The sequence below is a fragment of the Syngnathus leptorhynchus genome, unplaced genomic scaffold (genome assembly GCF_054491065.1).
Source record: "Syngnathus leptorhynchus isolate UIUO unplaced genomic scaffold, UIUO_Slep HiC_scaffold_107, whole genome shotgun sequence".
Taxonomy (NCBI): Eukaryota; Metazoa; Chordata; class Actinopteri; order Syngnathiformes; family Syngnathidae; genus Syngnathus; species Syngnathus leptorhynchus.
In genome coordinates, this window is record NW_028232074.1 from 22,501 (window position 1) to 40,000 (window position 17,500).

At 58.6% G+C, this 17,500-nt stretch overlaps 1 non-coding gene across 1 annotated transcript in view; it reads right to left on the reverse strand.

The window, feature by feature from the left end:
* LOC147037859 (18S ribosomal RNA) overlaps positions 1-168 on the reverse strand; it is a 1,907-nt gene extending 1,739 nt beyond the window's left edge. The window contains exon 1 of the ribosomal RNA XR_015064265.1: positions 1-168. This exon is cut by the window's left edge and continues 1,739 nt beyond it. This is a non-coding gene — a ribosomal RNA (18S ribosomal RNA).
* Positions 169-17,500: the final 17,332 nt, after the last annotated feature.

Here is a 17,500-nt window from a genome sequence, read left to right on the forward strand (position 1 = left end):
ATTAGCTCTAGAATTGCCACAGTTATCCAAGTAACTGAGGAGCGATCAAAGGAACCATAACTGATTTAATGAGCCATTCGCAGTTTCGCTGTACGGGCCGTGTGCACTTAGACTTGCATGGCTTAATCTTTGAGACAAGCATATGCTACTGGCAGGATCAACCAGGTAGGAGAGAGGGTGGCTGGGTAGCGCCTCTCGCTCGCCGGCCCGCCGGAGCGGGGGCTCGCGCGACTGTTTTCCGGACGCCGGCCGCGGTTCGCGGGGGCTCTAGGTGGTCTGACGCTGCCGCGGGGTGAGATGGATCGGGCTGGACCCGGCGCAGCCGAAGCCGAGGACGCGGAACCTCGAATGCGACCCTCGCGGACCCCTAAACGAGAGGAGCTGCGCCCGGCCTCGTAAGACACCTCTTCTCCGGTGCTAGGTCGACCCCGACGCCGCTGGCCGCCGCCGCCGCCTTGCCGCTATCCCTCCGCACGTTTGGGGCCGGTGGCGACCCGCAGGACGGCCGACAACTCGCTCGTTTGGCGGGGCGATGCAAGGTTAGGCGAACTGGGCGGTAACTCGGGTTAGTCGAGGGGACTTCGCGGTGGACAGGGGGGTGCGAATCCGGCCGGGCGGCCCTTCGATGGAGCCTGGTGCAGGGACATTCAATGGGATGAGCCGCGCTCGCCGCGGAACCTTCGAGCGCCGCTACTCAGCAAGTAAACGAGAGGGAGCTGCGCCCGGCCTCGTAAGACGCCTCTTCTCCGGTGCGAGCGCCCCGACGCCGCTGGCCGCCGCCGCCGCCTTGCCGCTATCCCGCCGCGCGTTTGGGGAGGGAGGGCGACCCGTAGGACGGCCCGCCGACTACACGACCGTTTGGCAGAGCGAGTGCAAGGTTAGGCGAGCTGGGCGGTAACTCGGGTTAGTCTGGGGAGACTCGCGGTGGACAGGGTGGCGCGAATCCGGCCGGGCGGCCCCATCGATTAAGCATTGGTAGGGAGCCGAGGATGAGCCGTGCGAAGTGGCCTCGGAGGCGGTCCGTGGGGGACGACGGGGGGGGACGGGCGTCGGCCCTCCGGCCCGAGCAGAGAACGTTCGGTCACCCAAGCGGGAATCTGCGCCCCGGCCCGAGTCGGACTCGGTCGGTGCGGCCCGCTGAGGCCCTCAACTATTCCCGTACGCGGGGGTCGGGAGCTGCGGCGCTGCGCCGGCGACTTACCCGCGCGAGGCACGCACTGCGTGCGGCCAGGATGCGGAGTTGGATCGGCGCTGGTTGGGAACCCTCGGGGAACGAAGGCGGACGGCGGCCAGCCGGCGCCGACGAACCCGTCGGGGAGGGGGCTGGTGGCAGGCGCGATCGGCACTATTGCTGACTGCCGGGAGGGAAGCTGCGCCCCGGCCGAGTCAGACTCAGCCGTTGCGGCCCCCCCGAGCCCGCAGCGCGTAGCGCGGAAGCCATACGCCCCCCCGATGCGGAGCGACAGACGCCCCCGCGACCGCGGTTGGTCGGGAAGGCTTTTCGGATAGAGGTCGGACGGTGTGTGTGTGGACGGCTTCCCGTGGTGCCGCCGCTATCAAGCCGGAGGGTTTGAGAAACGACATTCGCGGAAGGACCGGCGCGGCCGGCGGACGCTCGCACGCGCGGCGCCCGACACTCAGCCGCTCGCTCGGCCTCCGTGGATCGTGGCTAGGTGGGATGGATGCCAAACCGGGTCGTCTCGGTCTCGCCGCAGTACGGTCGCGCCGGGGCCTGCGGGGCGGCGCGGGGAGCGCACGCTCACGCGGCGGCCGGGGCGCTAGAGTGCGACCCGCAGTGGGTAGGAACCGTCCACCCGACGTCGGACGAGCCGAGGCCGATGGAGGCCCTACCAAGGCGGGTCATGAGTGCCAGTCGGTCAGTTGGGTGAGGGGGTACTCGGAGGCCCGCCGGGAGCAGACGGGCGACCGGGGATGGGGGGCGTACGCGGGCGGGCGCCGGGAGAAGACGGCCCGTCCGGGGTCGAATCTCGGCCTGTGTTTTCGGAGCCGGCCGGGCATCACGCTCCCTCCTTGGATGGACAACATTCGTAGTTGACACTTTGTGTCATTTTATCCGAGCGGGCGGGCGCCTCGAGAGGCGGACCGTCCGGGGCGACTCTCGGCCTGTGTTTTCGGAGCCGGCCGGGCCTCACGCTCCCTCCTTGGATGGACAACATTCGTAGTTGACACTTTGTGTCATTTTATCCGAGCAGACGGGCGCCGCGAGGCGGACCGTCCGGGGCGACTCTCGGCCTGTGTTTTCGGAGCCGGCCGGGCATCACGCTCCCTCCTTGGATGGACAACATTCGTAGTTGACACTTTGTGTCATTTTATCCGAGCAGACGGGCGCCGCGAGGCGACCGTCCGGGGCGACTCTCGGCCTGTGTTTAAGGAGCCGGCCGGGCATCACGCTCCTTCCTTGGATGGACAACATTCGTAGTTGACACTTTGTGTCATTTTATCCGAGCGGGCGGGCGCCGCGAGGCGGACCGTCCGGGGCGACTCTCGGCCTGTGTTTAAGGAGCCGGCCGGGCATCACGCTCCTTCCTTGGATGGACAACATTCGCAGTTGACACTTTGTGTCATTTTATCCGAGCAGACGGGCGCCGCGAGGCGGACCGTCCGGGGCGACTCTCGGCCTGTGTTTTCGGAGCCGGCCGGGCATCACGCTCCCTCCTTGGATGGACAACATTCGTAGTTGACACTTTGTGTCATTTTATCCGAGCAGACGGGCGCCGCGAGGCGACCGTCCGGGGCGACTCTCGGCCTGTGTTTAAGGAGCCGGCCGGGCATCACGCTCCTTCCTTGGATGGACAACATTCGTAGTTGACACTTTGTGTCATTTTATCCGAGCGGGCGGGCGCCGCGAGGCGGACCGTCCGGGGCGACTCTCGGCCTGTGTTTAAGGAGCCGGCCGGGCATCACGCTCCTTCCTTGGATGGACAACATTCGCAGTTGACACTTTGTGTCATTTTATCCGAGCAGACGGGCGCCGCGAGGCGGACCGTCCGGGGCGACTCTCGGCCTGTGTTTTCGGAGCCGGCCGGGCATCACGCTCCCTCCTTGGATGGACAACATTCGTAGTTGACACTTTGTGTCATTTTATCCGAGCAGACGGGCGCCGCGAGGCGGACCGTCCGGGGCGACTCTCGGCCTGTGTTTAAGGAGCCGGCCGGGCATCACGCTCCTTCCTTGGATGGACAACATTCGCAGTTGACACTTTGTGTCATTTTGTTCGGCCTGTGTTTAAGGAGGCGGCCGTCCTCCACTCGGTCCGTGTTTAAGGAGCGACACTCGCGCTCCGGTTCGGCCTGTATTTAGGGAGGCGGCCGTCCTCCGCTTGGTCTGTGTTAAGGGCGACACTCTGTCCATGTTTGAGGAGCCTGGCCCTGACGCTCCTCTCCGGCCTGTGTTTAAGGAGGCGGCCGTCCTCCCCTTGGTCCGTGTTAAGGGCGACACTCGGTCCATGTTTGAGGAGCCTGGCCCTGACGCTCCTCTCCGGCCTGTGTTTAAGGAGGCGGCCGTCCTCCCCTTGGTCCGTGTTAAGGGCGACACTCGGTCCATGTTTGAGGAGCCTGGCCCTGACGCTCCTCTCCGGCCTGTGTTTAAGGAGGCGGCCGTCCTCCCCTTGGTCTGTGTTAAGGGCGACACTCGGTCCATGTTTGAGGAGCCTGGCCCTGACGCTCCTCTCCGGCCTGTGTTTAAGGAGGCGGCCGTCCTCCCCTTGGTCCGTGTTAAGGGCGACACTCGGTCCATGTTTGAGGAGCCTGGCCCTGACGCTCCTCTCCGGCCTGTGTTTAAGGAGGCGGCCGTCCTCCCCTTGGTCCGTGTTAAGGGCGACACTCGGTCCATGTTTGAGGAGCCTGGCCCTGACGCTCCTCTCCGGCCTGTGTTTAAGGAGGCGGCCGTCCTCCCCTTGGTCTGTGTTAAGGGCGACACTCGGTCCATGTTTGAGGAGCCTGGCCCTGACGCTCCTCTCCGGCCTGTGTTTAAGGAGGCGGCCGTCCTCCCCTTGGTCTGTGTTAAGGGCGACACTCGGTCCATGTTTGAGGAGCCTGGCCCTGACGCTCCTCTCCGGCCTGTGTTTAAGGAGGCGGCCGTCCTCCCCTTGGTCTGTGTTAAGGGCGACACTCGGTCCGTGTTTAAGGAGCGGCCCTCGCGCTCCGGTTCGGCCTGTATTTAGGGAGGCGGCCGTCCTCCGCTTGGTCTGTGTTAAGGGCGACACTCGGTCCGTGTTTAAGGAGCCGGCCCTGACGCTCCTCTTCGGCCTGTGTTTAAGGAGGCGGCCGTCCTCCACTTCCTTCCATGCACCACCACATTCGCAGTTGACACTTTGCCATTTTTTCAGAGAGGTGACACTTAGTCGTTTTTTCGAAAGTTGACACTTAGTCGTTTTTTCGAAAGTTGACACTTTGCCGTTTTTTCAGAGAGGCGACACTTAGTCGTTTTTTCGAAAGTTGACACTTAGCCGTTTTTTCGAAAGTTGACACTTAGCCGTTTTTTCGAAAGTTGACACTTAGCCGTTTTTTCGAAAGTTGACACTTAGTCACTTTTTCGCCACAGTGACACCTCCAGCGCGTGCCACGGCGCTTTTCAGGTCTTCTATCCGACCTTGTGCTGTCGAGGACGGCGTGTCCGACGCCGTGGGGAGACCAGCACCATCTCCTCCATACTCGTAAACGGGGTGCTTTGGAAAACGGGGGGAAAGTCGATGAGTACACTGACTACTGGGACCATTTCATTGTACTCTGGCGCACCTGAAGACCAAAAAAGGTACTGCACCTTAGCCCGGGTACCTCACCCCCTGGTACCTCGAGGAGAACTTAGAAAAATTTCGACAAATTTTTGGTGAGCTCCAGGGAGAGAGGCTGATTTTTCGCTTTTTGAGGCCGACCGCCGAACCGGCGCGGGGCGGACTCACAAGCCCCCCAGAGCCGTGGGCACTTAGTCGTTTTTTCAGAGAGGCGACACTTAGTCGTTTTTTCAGAGGCGACACTTAGTCGTTTTTTCGAAAGTTGACACTTAGCCGTTTTTTCGAAAGTCGACACTTAGCCGTTTTTTTGGAAAGTTGACACTTAGTCGTTTTTTCGAAAGTTGACACTTAGTCGTTTTTTCGCCACAATTGGCTCTGAGCTCCAGGGGGAGAGCCTGGTTTTGCCTTATTTCAGGCCGGCTGGGGAACCGGCGCGGGTCGGATGCACGAGCCCGGCAGAGCCGTGGGCACTTAGAAAATTTTCGCCGATTAAGCTGGGACCTCCAGGCGGAGACCGGCATTCCTCGTCCTCGGGGTTCGACCCAGGAACCGGCGCTGGGCAGACGCCGTAGCCACGCAGAGCCGTGGGCACTTAGAAAATATTCGCCAAGTTGGCTCTGAGCTCCAGGCGGAGAGGCTGGTTTTGCCTTATTTCAGGCCGGCTGGGGAACCGGCGCGGGTCGGATGCACGAGCCCGCAGAGCCGTGGGCACTTTGCCATTTTCTCAGAGTCGACACTTAGTCGTTTTTTCAGAGAGGCGACACTCTGTCGTTTTTTCGAAAGTTGACACTTTGCCGTTTTTTCAGAGAGGCGACACTTAGCCGTTTTTTCGAAAGTTGACACTTAGCCGTTTTTTCGAAAGTCGACACTTAGCCGTTTTTTCAGAGATGTGACACTTTGCCGTTTTTTCGAAAGTCGACACTTAGCCGTTTTTTCAGAGATGTGACACTTAGAAACTTTTTGCCAAGTTGGCTGTGAGCTCCAGGAGGAGACCGTTATTTTTCGTCATTCGAGGCCGACTGCGGAACCGGCGCTGGGCGGACGCCAAAGCTCGGCAGGGCCGTGGGCACTTAGAAACTTTTTGCCAAGTTGGCTGTGAGCTCCAGGAGGAGACCGTTATTTTTCGTCATTCGAGGCCGACTGCGGAACCGGCGCTGGGCGGACGCCAAAGCTCGGCAGGGCCGTGGGCACTTAGAAACTTTTTGCCAAGTTGGCTGTGAGCTCCAGGAGGAGACCGTTATTTTTCGTCATTCGAGGCCGACTGCGGAACCGGCGCTGGGCGGACGCCAAAGCTCGGCAGGGCCGTGGGCACTTAGAAACTTTTTGCCAAGTTGGCTGTGAGCTCCAGGAGGAGACCGTTATTTTTCGTCATTCGAGGCCGACTGCGGAACCGGCGCTGGGCGGACGCCAAAGCTCGGCAGGGCCGTGGGCACTTAGAAACTTTTTGCCAAGTTGGCTGTGAGCTCCAGGAGGAGACCGTTATTTTTCGTCATTCGAGGCCGACTGCGGAACCGGCGCTGGGCGGACGCCAAAGCTCGGCAGGGCCGTGGGCACTTAGAAACTTTTTGCCAAGTTGGCTGTGAGCTCCAGGAGGAGACCGTTATTTTTCGTCATTCGAGGCCGACTGCGGAACCGGCGCTGGGCGGACGCCAAAGCTCGGCAGGGCCGTGGGCACTTAGAAACTTTTTGCCAAGTTGGCTGTGAGCTCCAGGAGGAGACCGTCATTTTTCGTCATTCGAGGCCGACTGCGGCACCGGCGCTGAGCGGACGCCAAAGCTCGGCAGGGCCGTGGGCACTTAGAAACTTTTTGCCAAGTTGGCTGTGAGCTCCAGGAGGAGACCGTTATTTTTCGTCATTCGAGGCCGACTGCGGAACCGGCGCTGGGCGGACGCCAAAGCTCGGCAGGGCCGTGGGCACTTAGAAACTTTTTGCCAAGTTGGCTGTGAGCTCCAGGAGGAGACCGTCATTTTTCGTCATTCGAGGCCGACTGCGGAACCGGCGCTGGGCGGATGCCAAAGCTCGGCAGGGCCGTGGGCACTTAGAAACTTTTTGCCAAGTTGGCTGTGAGCTCCAGGAGGAGACCGTTATTTTTCGTCATTCGAGGCCGACTGCGGAACCGGCGCTGGGCGGACGCCAAAGCTCGGCAGGGCCGTGGGCACTTAGAAACTTTTTGCCAAGTTGGCTGTGAGCTCCAGGAGGAGACCGTTATTTTTCGTCATTCGAGGCCGACTGCGGAACCGGCGCTGGGCGGATGCCAAAGCTCGGCAGGGCCGTGGGCACTTAGAAACTTTTTGCCAAGTTGGCTGTGAGCTCCAGGAGGAGACCGTCATTTTTCGTCATTCGAGGCCGACTGCGGCACCGGCGCTGAGCGGACGCCAAAGCTCGGCAGGGCCGTGGGCACTTAGAAACTTTTTGCCAAGTTGGCTGTGAGCTCCAGGAGGAGACCGTTATTTTTCGTCATTCGAGGCCGACTGCGGAACCGGCGCTGGGCGGACGCCAAAGCTCGGCAGGGCCGTGGGCACTTAGAAACTTTTTGCCAAGTTGGCTGTGAGCTCCAGGAGGAGACCGTTATTTTTCGTCATTCGAGGCCGACTGCGGAACCGGCGCTGGGCGGACGCCAAAGCTCGGCAGGGCCGTGGGCACTTAGAAACTTTTTGCCAAGTTGGCTGTGAGCTCCAGGAGGAGACCGTCATTTTTCGTCATTCGAGGCCGACTGCGGAACCGGCGCTGAGCGGACGCCAAAGCTCGGCAGGGCCGTGGGCACTTAGAAACTTTTTGCCAAGTTGGCTGTGAGCTCCAGGAGGAGACCGTTATTTTTCGTCATTCGAGGCCGACTGCGGAACCGGCGCTGGGCGGACGCCAAAGCTCGGCAGGGCCGTGGGCACTTAGAAACTTTTTGCCAAGTTGGCTGTGAGCTCCAGGAGGAGACCGTTATTTTTCGTCATTCGAGGCCGACTGCGGAACCGGCGCTGGGCGGACGCCAAAGCTCGGCAGGGCCGTGGGCACTTAGAAACTTTTTGCCAAGTTGGCTGTGAGCTCCAGGAGGAGACCGTTATTTTTCGTCATTCGAGGCCGACTGCGGAACCGGCGCTGGGCGGACGCCAAAGCTCGGCAGGGCCGTGGGCACTTAGAAACTTTTTGCCAAGTTGGCTGTGAGCTCCAGGAGGAGACCGTCATTTTTCGTCATTCGAGGCCGACTGCGGCACCGGCGCTGAGCGGACGCCAAAGCTCGGCAGGGCCGTGGGCACTTAGAAACTTTTTGCCAAGTTGGCTGTGAGCTCCAGGAGGAGACCGTTATTTTTCGTCATTCGAGGCCGACTGCGGAACCGGCGCTGGGCGGACGCCAAAGCTCGGCAGGGCCGTGGGCACTTAGAAACTTTTTGCCAAGTTGGCTGTGAGCTCCAGGAGGAGACCGTCATTTTTCGTCATTCGAGGCCGACTGCGGCACCGGCGCTGAGCGGACGCCAAAGCTCGGCAGGGCCGTGGGCACTTAGAAACTTTTTGCCAAGTTGGCTGTGAGCTCCAGGAGGAGACCGTTATTTTTCGTCATTCGAGGCCGACTGCGGAACCGGCGCTGGGCGGACGCCAAAGCTCGGCAGGGCCGTGGGCACTTAGAAACTTTTTGCCAAGTTGGCTGTGAGCTCCAGGAGGAGACCGTCATTTTTCGTCATTCGAGGCCGACTGCGGCACCGGCGCTGAGCGGACGCCAAAGCTCGGCAGGGCCGTGGGCACTTTGCCACTTTTTCGCCACAATTGGCTGTGAGCTCCAGGAGGAGACCGTTATTTTTCGTCATTCTAGGCCGGTTGCAGAACCGGCGCGGCTCGGATGCACGAGCCCGCAGAGCCGTGGGCACTTAGAAAAATTTCAGAGAGGCGACACTTTGCCATTTTTTCAGAGAGGTGACACTTAGTCGTTTTTTCGAAAGTTGACACTTAGCCGTTTTTTCGAAAGTTGACACTTAGTCGTTTTTTCGAAAGTTGACACTTAGTCGTTTTTTCGCCAAAGTGCCCACCTCCAGCGCGTGCCACGGCGCTTTCCAGGTCTTCTATCCGACCTTGTGCTGTCGAGGACGGCGTGTCCGACGCCGTGGGGAGACCAGCACCATCTCCTCCATACTCGTAAACGAGGTGCTTTGGAAAACGGGGGGAAAGTCGATGAGTACACTGACTACTGGGACCATTTCATTGTACTCTGGCGCACCTGAAGACCAAAAAAGGTACTGCACCTTAGCCCGGGTACCTCACCCCCTGGTACCTCGAGGTGAGCTCCAGGGAGAGAGGCTGATTTTTTGCTTTTTGAGGCCGACCACCGAACCGGCGCGGGGCGGACTCACAAGCCCCGCAGAGCCGTGGGCACTTAGTCGTTTTTTCGAAAGTTGACACTTAGTCGTTTTTTCGCCGATTTTGCTGGGACCTCCAGGCGAGGACCGGCGTTTTTCGTCTTCCGGGTCCGACCCGGGAACCAGCGCCGAGCGGACACATTCGCTCGCTAGTGCCGTTGGCACTTAGAAAATTTTTCGTTTGTCATGAGCTCCGGGCGGAGACCGGCGTTTTTCGTCTTCCGGGTCCGACCCGGGAACCAGCGCCGAGCGGACACATTCGCTCGCAAGTGCCGTTGGCACTTAGAAAATTTTTCGTTTGTCATGAGCTCCGGGCGGAGAGCGGCGTTTTTCGTCTTCCGGGTTCGACCCGGGAACCAGCGCCGAGCGGACACATTCGCTCGCTAGTGCCGTTGGCACTTAGAAAATTTTTCGTTTGTCATGAGCTCCGGGCGGAGACCGGCGTTTTTTGTCTTCCGGGTTCGACCCGGGAACCAGCGCCGAGCGGACACATTCGCTCGCTAGTGCCGTTGGCACTTAGAAAATTTTTCGTTTGTCATGAGCTCCGGGCGGAGAGCGGCGTTTTTCGTCTTCCGGGTTCGACCCGGGAACCAGCGCCGAGCGGACACATTCGCTCGCTAGTGCCGTTGGCACTTAGAAAATTTTTCGTTTGTCATGAGCTCCGGGCGGAGAGCGGCGTTTTTCGTCTTCCGGGTTCGACCCGGGAACCAGCGCCGAGCGGACACATTCGCTCGCTAGTGCCGTTGGCACTTAGAAAATTTTTCGTTTGTCATGAGCTCCGGGCGGAGAGCGGCGTTTTTCGTCTTCCGGGTTCGACCCGGGAACCAGCGCCGAGCGGACACATTCGCTCGCTAGTGCCGTTGGCACTTAGAAAATTTTTCGTTTGTCATGAGCTCCGGGCGGAGAGCGGCGTTTTTCGTCTTCCGGGTTCGACCCGGGAACCAGCGCCGAGCGGACACATTCGCTCGCTAGTGCCGTTGGCACTTAGAAAAATTTTCGTTTGTCATGAGCTCCGGGCGGAGAGCGGCGTTTTTCGTCTTCCGGGTTCGACCCGGGAACCAGCGCCGAGCGGACACATTCGCTCGCTAGTGCCGTTGGCACTTAGAAAATTTTTCGTTTGTCATGAGCTCCGGGCGGAGAGCGGCGTTTTTCGTCTTCCGGGTTCGACCCGGGAACCAGCGCCGAGCGGACACATTCGCTCGCTAGTGCCGTTGGCACTTAGAAAATTTTTCGTTTGTCATGAGCTCCGGGCGGAGACCGGCATTTTTCGTCATTCGAGGCCGACGGGGGAACCAGCCGGAGCGGACACGTTTGCTCGGAAGAGCCGTTGGCACTTAGAAAAAATTCCGTGTCTCGTGAGCTCCAGGGGGGACAGGCTGGTTTTATTCATCCGTAGCCGACATGGGAACCAGCGCGGAGCGGATTGGTGTTGCGCTGCCATATACCTCATCTCTCTCAAGAGTCCCCCCCTTATACGTGCCGATGGTGTTTTGGAAAACGGGGGGTAACTGGATGAGTACACTGACTAGTGGGACCAAGTACACTAATAGCCCCTGGTACCTAAAATGGAAGTATAGAGGCCGACTTTCGGGCAAGATCACGCCGGGTTAGGCTTCCAGGACCTCGGCTAAGCAATTTTAACGGGTTGCCCGGTTCTTTTTTGAACCAGCCCGGTTCTTTTTTTTTATCCAGCCCGGTTCTTTTTACACTTCCAGCTGGAGCTCGGGAGCGGCTTTTTGCACAAGATCACGCCGTGTTAGGCTTCCAGGACCTCAGCTAAGCAATTTTAACGGGTCGCCCGGTTCTTTTTTGATCCAGCCCGGTTCTTTTTTTTATCCAGCCTGGTTCTTTTTACACTTCCAGCTGGAGCTCGGGAGCGGCTTTTTGCACAAGAACACGCCGTGTTAGGCTTCCAGGACCTCGGCTAAGCAATTTTAACGGGTCGCCCGGTTCTTTTTTGATCCAGCCCGGTTCTTTTTTTTATCCAGCCTGGTTCTTTTTACACTTCCAGCTGGAGCTCGGGAGCGGCTTTTTGCACAAGAACACGCCGTGTTAGGCTTCCAGGACCTCGGCTAAGCAATTTTAACGGGTCGCCTGGTTCTTTTTTGATCCAGCCCGGTTCTTTTTTTTATCCAGCCTGGTTCTTTTTACACTTCCAGCTGGAGCTCGGGAGCGGCTTTTTGCACAAGATCACGCCGTGTTAGGCTTCCAGGACCTCGGCTAAGCAATTTTAACGGGTCGCCCGGTTCTTTTTTTTTATCCAGCCCGGTTCTTTTTTTATCCAGCCCGGTTCTTTTTACACTTCCAGCTGGAGCTCGGGAGCGGCTTTTTGCACAAGATCACGCCGTGTTAGGCTTCCAGGACCTCGGCTAAGCAATTTTAACGGGTTGCCCGGTTCTTTTTTGAACCAGCCCGGTTCTTTTTTTTATCCAGCCTGGTTCTTTTTACACTTCCAGCTGGAGCTCGGGAGCGGCTTTTTGCACAAGAACACGCCGTGTTAGGCTTCCAGGACCTCGGCTAAGCAATTTTAACGGGTCGCCCGGTTCTTTTTTGATCCAGCCCGGTTCTTTTTTTTATCCAGCCTGGTTCTTTTTACACTTCCAGCTGGAGCTCGGGAGCGGCTTTTTGCACAAGAACACGCCGTGTTAGGCTTCCAGGACCTCGGCTAAGCAATTTTAACGGGTTGCCCGGTTCTTTTTTGAACCAGCCCGGTTCTTTTTTTTATCCAGCCTGGTTCTTTTTACACTTCCAGCTGGAGCTCGGGAGCGGCTTTTTGCACAAGAACACGCCGTGTTAGGCTTCCAGGACCTCGGCTAAGCAATTTTAACGGGTCGCCCGGTTCTTTTTTGATCCAGCCCGGTTCTTTTTTTTATCCAGCCTGGTTCTTTTTACACTTCCAGCTGGAGCTCGGGAGCGGCTTTTTGCACAAGATCACGCCGTGTTAGGCTTCCAGGACCTCGGCTAAGCAATTTTAACGGGTCGCCCGGTTCTTTTTTGATCCAGCCCGGTTCTTTTTTTTATCCAGCCCGGTTCTTTTTACACTTCCAGCTGGAGCTCGGGAGCGGCTTTTTGCACAAGATCACGCCGTGTTAGGCTTCCAGGACCTCGGCTAAGCAATTTTAATGGGCCGCCCGGTTCTTTTTTGATCCAGCCCGGTTCTTTTTTTATCCAGCCCGGTTCTTTTTACACTTCCAGCTGGAGCTCGGGAGCGGCTTTTTGCACAAGATCACGCCGTGTTAGGCTTCCAGGACCTCGGCTAAGCAATTTTAATGGGCCGCCCGGTTCTTTTTTGATCCAGCCCGGTTCTTTTTTTATCCAGCCCGGTTCTTTTTACACTTCCAGCTGGAGCTCGGGAGCGGCTTTTTGCACAAGATCACGCCGTGTTAGGCTTCCAGGACCTCGGCTAAGCAATTTTAACGGGTCGCCCGGTTCTTTTTTGATCCAGCCCGGTTCTTTTTTTTATCCAGCCTGGTTCTTTTTACACTTCCAGCTGGAGCTCGGGAGCGGCTTTTTGCACAAGAACACGCCGTGTTAGGCTTCCAGGACCTCGGCTAAGCAATTTTAACGGGTCGCCCGGTTCTTTTTTGATCCAGCCCGGTTCTTTTTCCACTTCCAGCTGGAGCTCAGCAGCGGCTTTTTGCACAAGATCACGCCGGGTTAGGCTTCCAGGACCTCGGCTAAGCACTTCTAACGGGTCGCCCGGTTCTTTTTTTGAACCAGCCCGGTTCTTTTTACACTTCCAGCTGGAGCTCAGCAGCGGCTTTTTGCACAAGATCACGCCGGGTTAGGGTTCCAGGACCTCGGCTAAGCAATTTTAAAGGGCCGCCCGGTTCTTTTTTTGATCCAGCCCGGTTCTTTTTACACTTCCAGCTGGAGCTCAGCAGCGGCTTTTTGCACAAGATCACGCCGGGTTAGGCTTCCAGGACCTCGGCTAAGCACTTCTAACGGGCCCTGGTCCACCCCTGCCAGTGCATTTCAAAACTTGGCATTAATTTCGACCTAAGAGACGAAGTCTGATTTTTTTCTACCACTTGGGCGGCCTTTTTGCACCCAGAACACCCGCACCGGCACCATAAATTCGAAGGGTGCCGAGTGCGTCGGCGCAGATTCTGCGACGGAGTGACACTTCCCTCTTGTGGACATTCGGCGGTAGGTGAAATGCGCACTCGGTCTTCTCTTTTCTTTTCCTTCCAGTGAAACTTTGGCAACATTCTGCGAGCTGCTGGCTTCCAGAACCTCGGCCAAGCAGGTGGAGGATTTTTTTCCACTTCCAGCTGGAGGTGAGGAGGGACTTTTTGGGCAAGATCACGCCGACTTAGCAAGCAAGGTGGAAGTGCCAGCATGCAGTGGCTGGAAGTGTGGATGTGGAGCTCCAGCACCCTCCCTGCCTATGGAAGTGTGGAGCTCCAGCACCCTCCCTGCCTATGGAAGTGTGGAGCTCCAGCACCCTCCCTGCCTATGGAAGTGTGGAGCTCCAGCACCCTCCCTGCCTATGGAAGTGTGGAGCTCCAGCACCCTCCCTGCCTATGGAAGTGTGGAGCTCCAGCACCCTCCCTGCCTATGGAAGTGTGGAGCTCCAGCACCCTCCCTGCCTATGGAAGTGTGGAGCTCCAGCACCCTCCCTGCCTATGGAAGTGTGGAGCTCCAGCACCCTCCCTGCCTATGGAAGTGTGGAGCTCCAGCACCCTCCCTGCCTATGGAAGTGTGGAGCTCCAGCACCCTCCCTGCCTATGGAAGTGTGGAGCTCCAGCACCCTCCCTGCCTATGGAAGTGTGGAGCTCCAGCACCCTCCCTGCCTATGGAAGTGTGGAGCTCCAGCACCCTCCCTGCCTATGGAAGTGTGGAGCTCCAGCACCCTCCCTGCCTATGGAAGTGTGGAGCTCCAGCACCCTCCCTGCCTATGGAAGTGTGGAGCTCCAGCACCCTCCCTGCCTATGGAAGTGTGGAGCTCCAGCACCCTCCCTGCCTATGGAAGTGTGGAGCTCCAGCACCCTCCCTGCCTATGGAAGTGTGGAGCTCCAGCACCCTCCCTGCCTATGGAAGTGTGGAGCTCCAGCACCCTCCCTGCCTATGGAAGTGTGGAGCTCCAGCACCCTCCCTGCCTATGGAAGTGTGGAGCTCCAGCACCCTCCCTGCCTATGGAAGAGCCACCTCCGCGGGCATGCTGCTCAACCACGCCGGCCCAGAGTTCCAGCCGCTCGGCTACACTCTCTCACAAGCCCCGCCTGGAGCTCCCCAGCCCGCCCCTGGTACCTCAACTACCGAGGCCAGCCGCTCGACCAGGCCGGCCCAGAGTTCCAGCCGCTCGGCTTCACTCTCTCACAAGCCCCGCCTGGAGCTCCCCAGCCCGCCCCTGGTACCTCAACTACCGAGGCCAGCCGCTCGACCAGGCCGGCCGAGAGTTCCAGCCGCTCGGCTTCACTCTCTCACAAGACCCGCCTGGAGCTCCCCGCCCCACCCCTGGTACCTCAACTACCGAGGCCAGCCGCTCGACCACGCCGGCGCAGAGTTCCAGCCGCTCGGATAAGCTCTGTCACTCACCCGCCGCGCAGCCACCGGTAACGGGGAAATGTCGCCGCCTGGCGGACACGCCGTTGTAAATGAATGGGCTTTCGCACTTAGTGCAATTTTCGCCAACTCTCTGACTGGAGCTATGGAAGTATGGAGCTATGGAGCCACCAGCCACCCAGGCTGGAGCTATGGAGCCATGGAGCTCTGGTGCTATGGAGCTCTGGAGGTATGGAGCTATGGAGCTATGGAGCTATGGAGCTATGGAGCCCTGGAGCTCTGGAGGTATGGAGCTATGGTGCTATGGAGCTCTGAAGCCATGGAGCTCTGGTGCTATGGAGCTCTGGAGCTCTGGAGGTATGGAGCTCTGGAGGTATGGAGCTATGGAGCCCTGGAGCCCTGGAGCTATGGAGCCCTGGAGCTATGGAGCCCTGGAGCCCTGGAGCTATGGAGCCCTGGAGCTATGGAGCTATGGAGCCCTGGAGCTATGGAGCTATGGAGCTCTGGTGCTATGGAGCTATGGAGCTCTGGTGCTATGGAGCTATGGAGCTCTGGTGCTATGGAGCTATGGAGCTCTGGTGCTATGGAGCTATGGAGCTCTGGTGCTATGGAGCTATGGAGCTCTGGTGCTATGGAGCTATGGAGCTCTGGTGCTATGGAGCTATGGAGCTCTGGTGCTATGGAGCTATGGAGCTCTGGTGCTATGGAGCTATGGAGCTATGGAGCTCTGGTGCTATGGAGCTATGGAGCTCTGGTGCTATGGAGCTATGGAGCTCTGGTGCTATGGAGCTATGGAGCTCTGGTGCTATGGAGCTCTGGTGCTATGGAGCTATGGAGCTCTGGTGCTATGGAGCTCTGGAGCTCTGGAGGTATGGAGCTATGGAGCCACCAGCCAGCACCCTCCGTGGCTGGATCAATGGAAGTGTTTTAGGTACCAGGCAGCCAAAGGGCCGAGGCCTCACGCTCGACCACGCCGGCGCAGAGTTCCAGCCGCTCGGATAAGCTCTGTCACTCACCCGCCGCGCAGCCACCGGTAACGGGGAAATGTCGCCGCCTTGTGGACACGCCGTTGTAAATGAATGGGCTTTCGCACTTAGTGCAATTTTAGCCAACTCTCTGACTGGAGCTATGGAAGTATGGAGCTATGGAGCCACCAGCCACCCAGGCTGGAGCTATGGAGCTATGGAGCTCTGGTGCTATGGAGCTATGGAGCTCTGGTGCTATGGAGCTATGGAGCTCTGGTGCTATGGAGCTATGGAGCTCTGGTGCTATGGAGCTATGGAGCTCTGGTGCTATGGAGCTATGGAGCTCTGGTGCTATGGAGCTATGGAGCTCTGGTGCTATGGAGCTATGGAGCTCTGGTGCTATGGAGCTATGGAGCTCTGGTGCTATGGAGCTATGGAGCTCTGGTGCTATGGAGCTATGGAGCTCTGGTGCTATGGAGCTATGGAGCTCTGGTGCTATGGAGCTATGTAGCTCTGGTGCTATGGAGCTATGGAGCTCTGGTGCTATGGAGCTATGGAGCTCTGGTGCTATGGAGCTATGGAGCTCTGGTGCTATGGAGCTATGGAGCTCTGGTGCTATGGAGCTATGGAGCTATGGAGCCACCAGCCAGCACCCTCCGTGGCTGGATCAATGGAAGTGTTTTAGGTACCAGGCAGCCAAAGGGCCGGGGCCTCACGCTCGACCACGCCGGCGCAGAGTTCCAGCCGCTCGGATAAGCTCTGTCACTCACCCGCCACGCAGCCACCGGTAACGGGGAAATGTCGCCGCCTGGCGGACACGCCGTTGTAAATGAATGGGCTTTCGCACTTAGTGCAATTTTCGCCAACTCTCTGACTGGAGCTATGGAAGTATGGAGCTATGGAGCCACCAGCCACCCAGGCTGGAGCTATGGAGCTCTGGAGGTATGGAGCTATGGAGCCCTGGAGCTATGGAGCTATGGAGCCCTGGAGCCCTGGAGCTATGGAGCCCTGGAGCTATGGAGCTATGGAGCCCTGGAGCTATGGAGCCCTGGAGCTATGGAGCTATGGAGCTCTGGTGCTATGGAGCTATGGAGCTCTGGTGCTATGGAGCTATGTAGCTCTGGTGCTATGGAGCTATGGAGCTCTGGTGCTATGGAGCTATGGAGCTCTGGTGCTATGGAGCTATGGAGCTCTGGTGCTATGGAGCTATGGAGCTCTGGTGCTATGGAGCTATGGAGCTATGGAGCCACCAGCCAGCACCCTCCGTGGCTGGATCAATGGAAGTGTTTTAGGTACCAGGCAGCCAAAGGGCCGGGGCCTCACGCTCGACCACGCCGGCGCAGAGTTCCAGCCGCTCGGATAAGCTCTGTCACTCACCCGCCACGCAGCCACCGGTAACGGGGAAATGTCGCCGCCTGGCGGACACGCCGTTGTAAATGAATGGGCTTTCGCACTTAGTGCAATTTTCGCCAACTCTCTGACTGGAGCTATGGAAGTATGGAGCTATGGAGCCACCAGCCACCCAGGCTGGAGCTATGGAGCTCTGGAGGTATGGAGCTATGGAGCCCTGGAGCTATGGAGCTATGGAGCCCTGGAGCCCTGGAGCTATGGAGCCCTGGAGCTATGGAGCTATGGAGCCCTGGAGCTATGGAGCCCTGGAGCTATGGAGCTATGGAGCTCTGGTGCTATGGAGCTATGGAGCTCTGGTGCTATGGAGCTATGGAGCTCTGGTGCTATGGAGCTATGGAGCTCTGGTGCTATGGAGCTATGGAGCTCTGGTGCTATGGAGCTATGGAGCTCTGGTGCTATGGAGCTATGGAGCTCTGGTGCTATGGAGCTATGGAGCTATGGAGCCACCAGCCAGCACCCTCCGTGGCTGGATCAATGGAAGTGTTTTAGGTACCAGGCAGCCAAAGGGCCGGGGCCTCACGCTC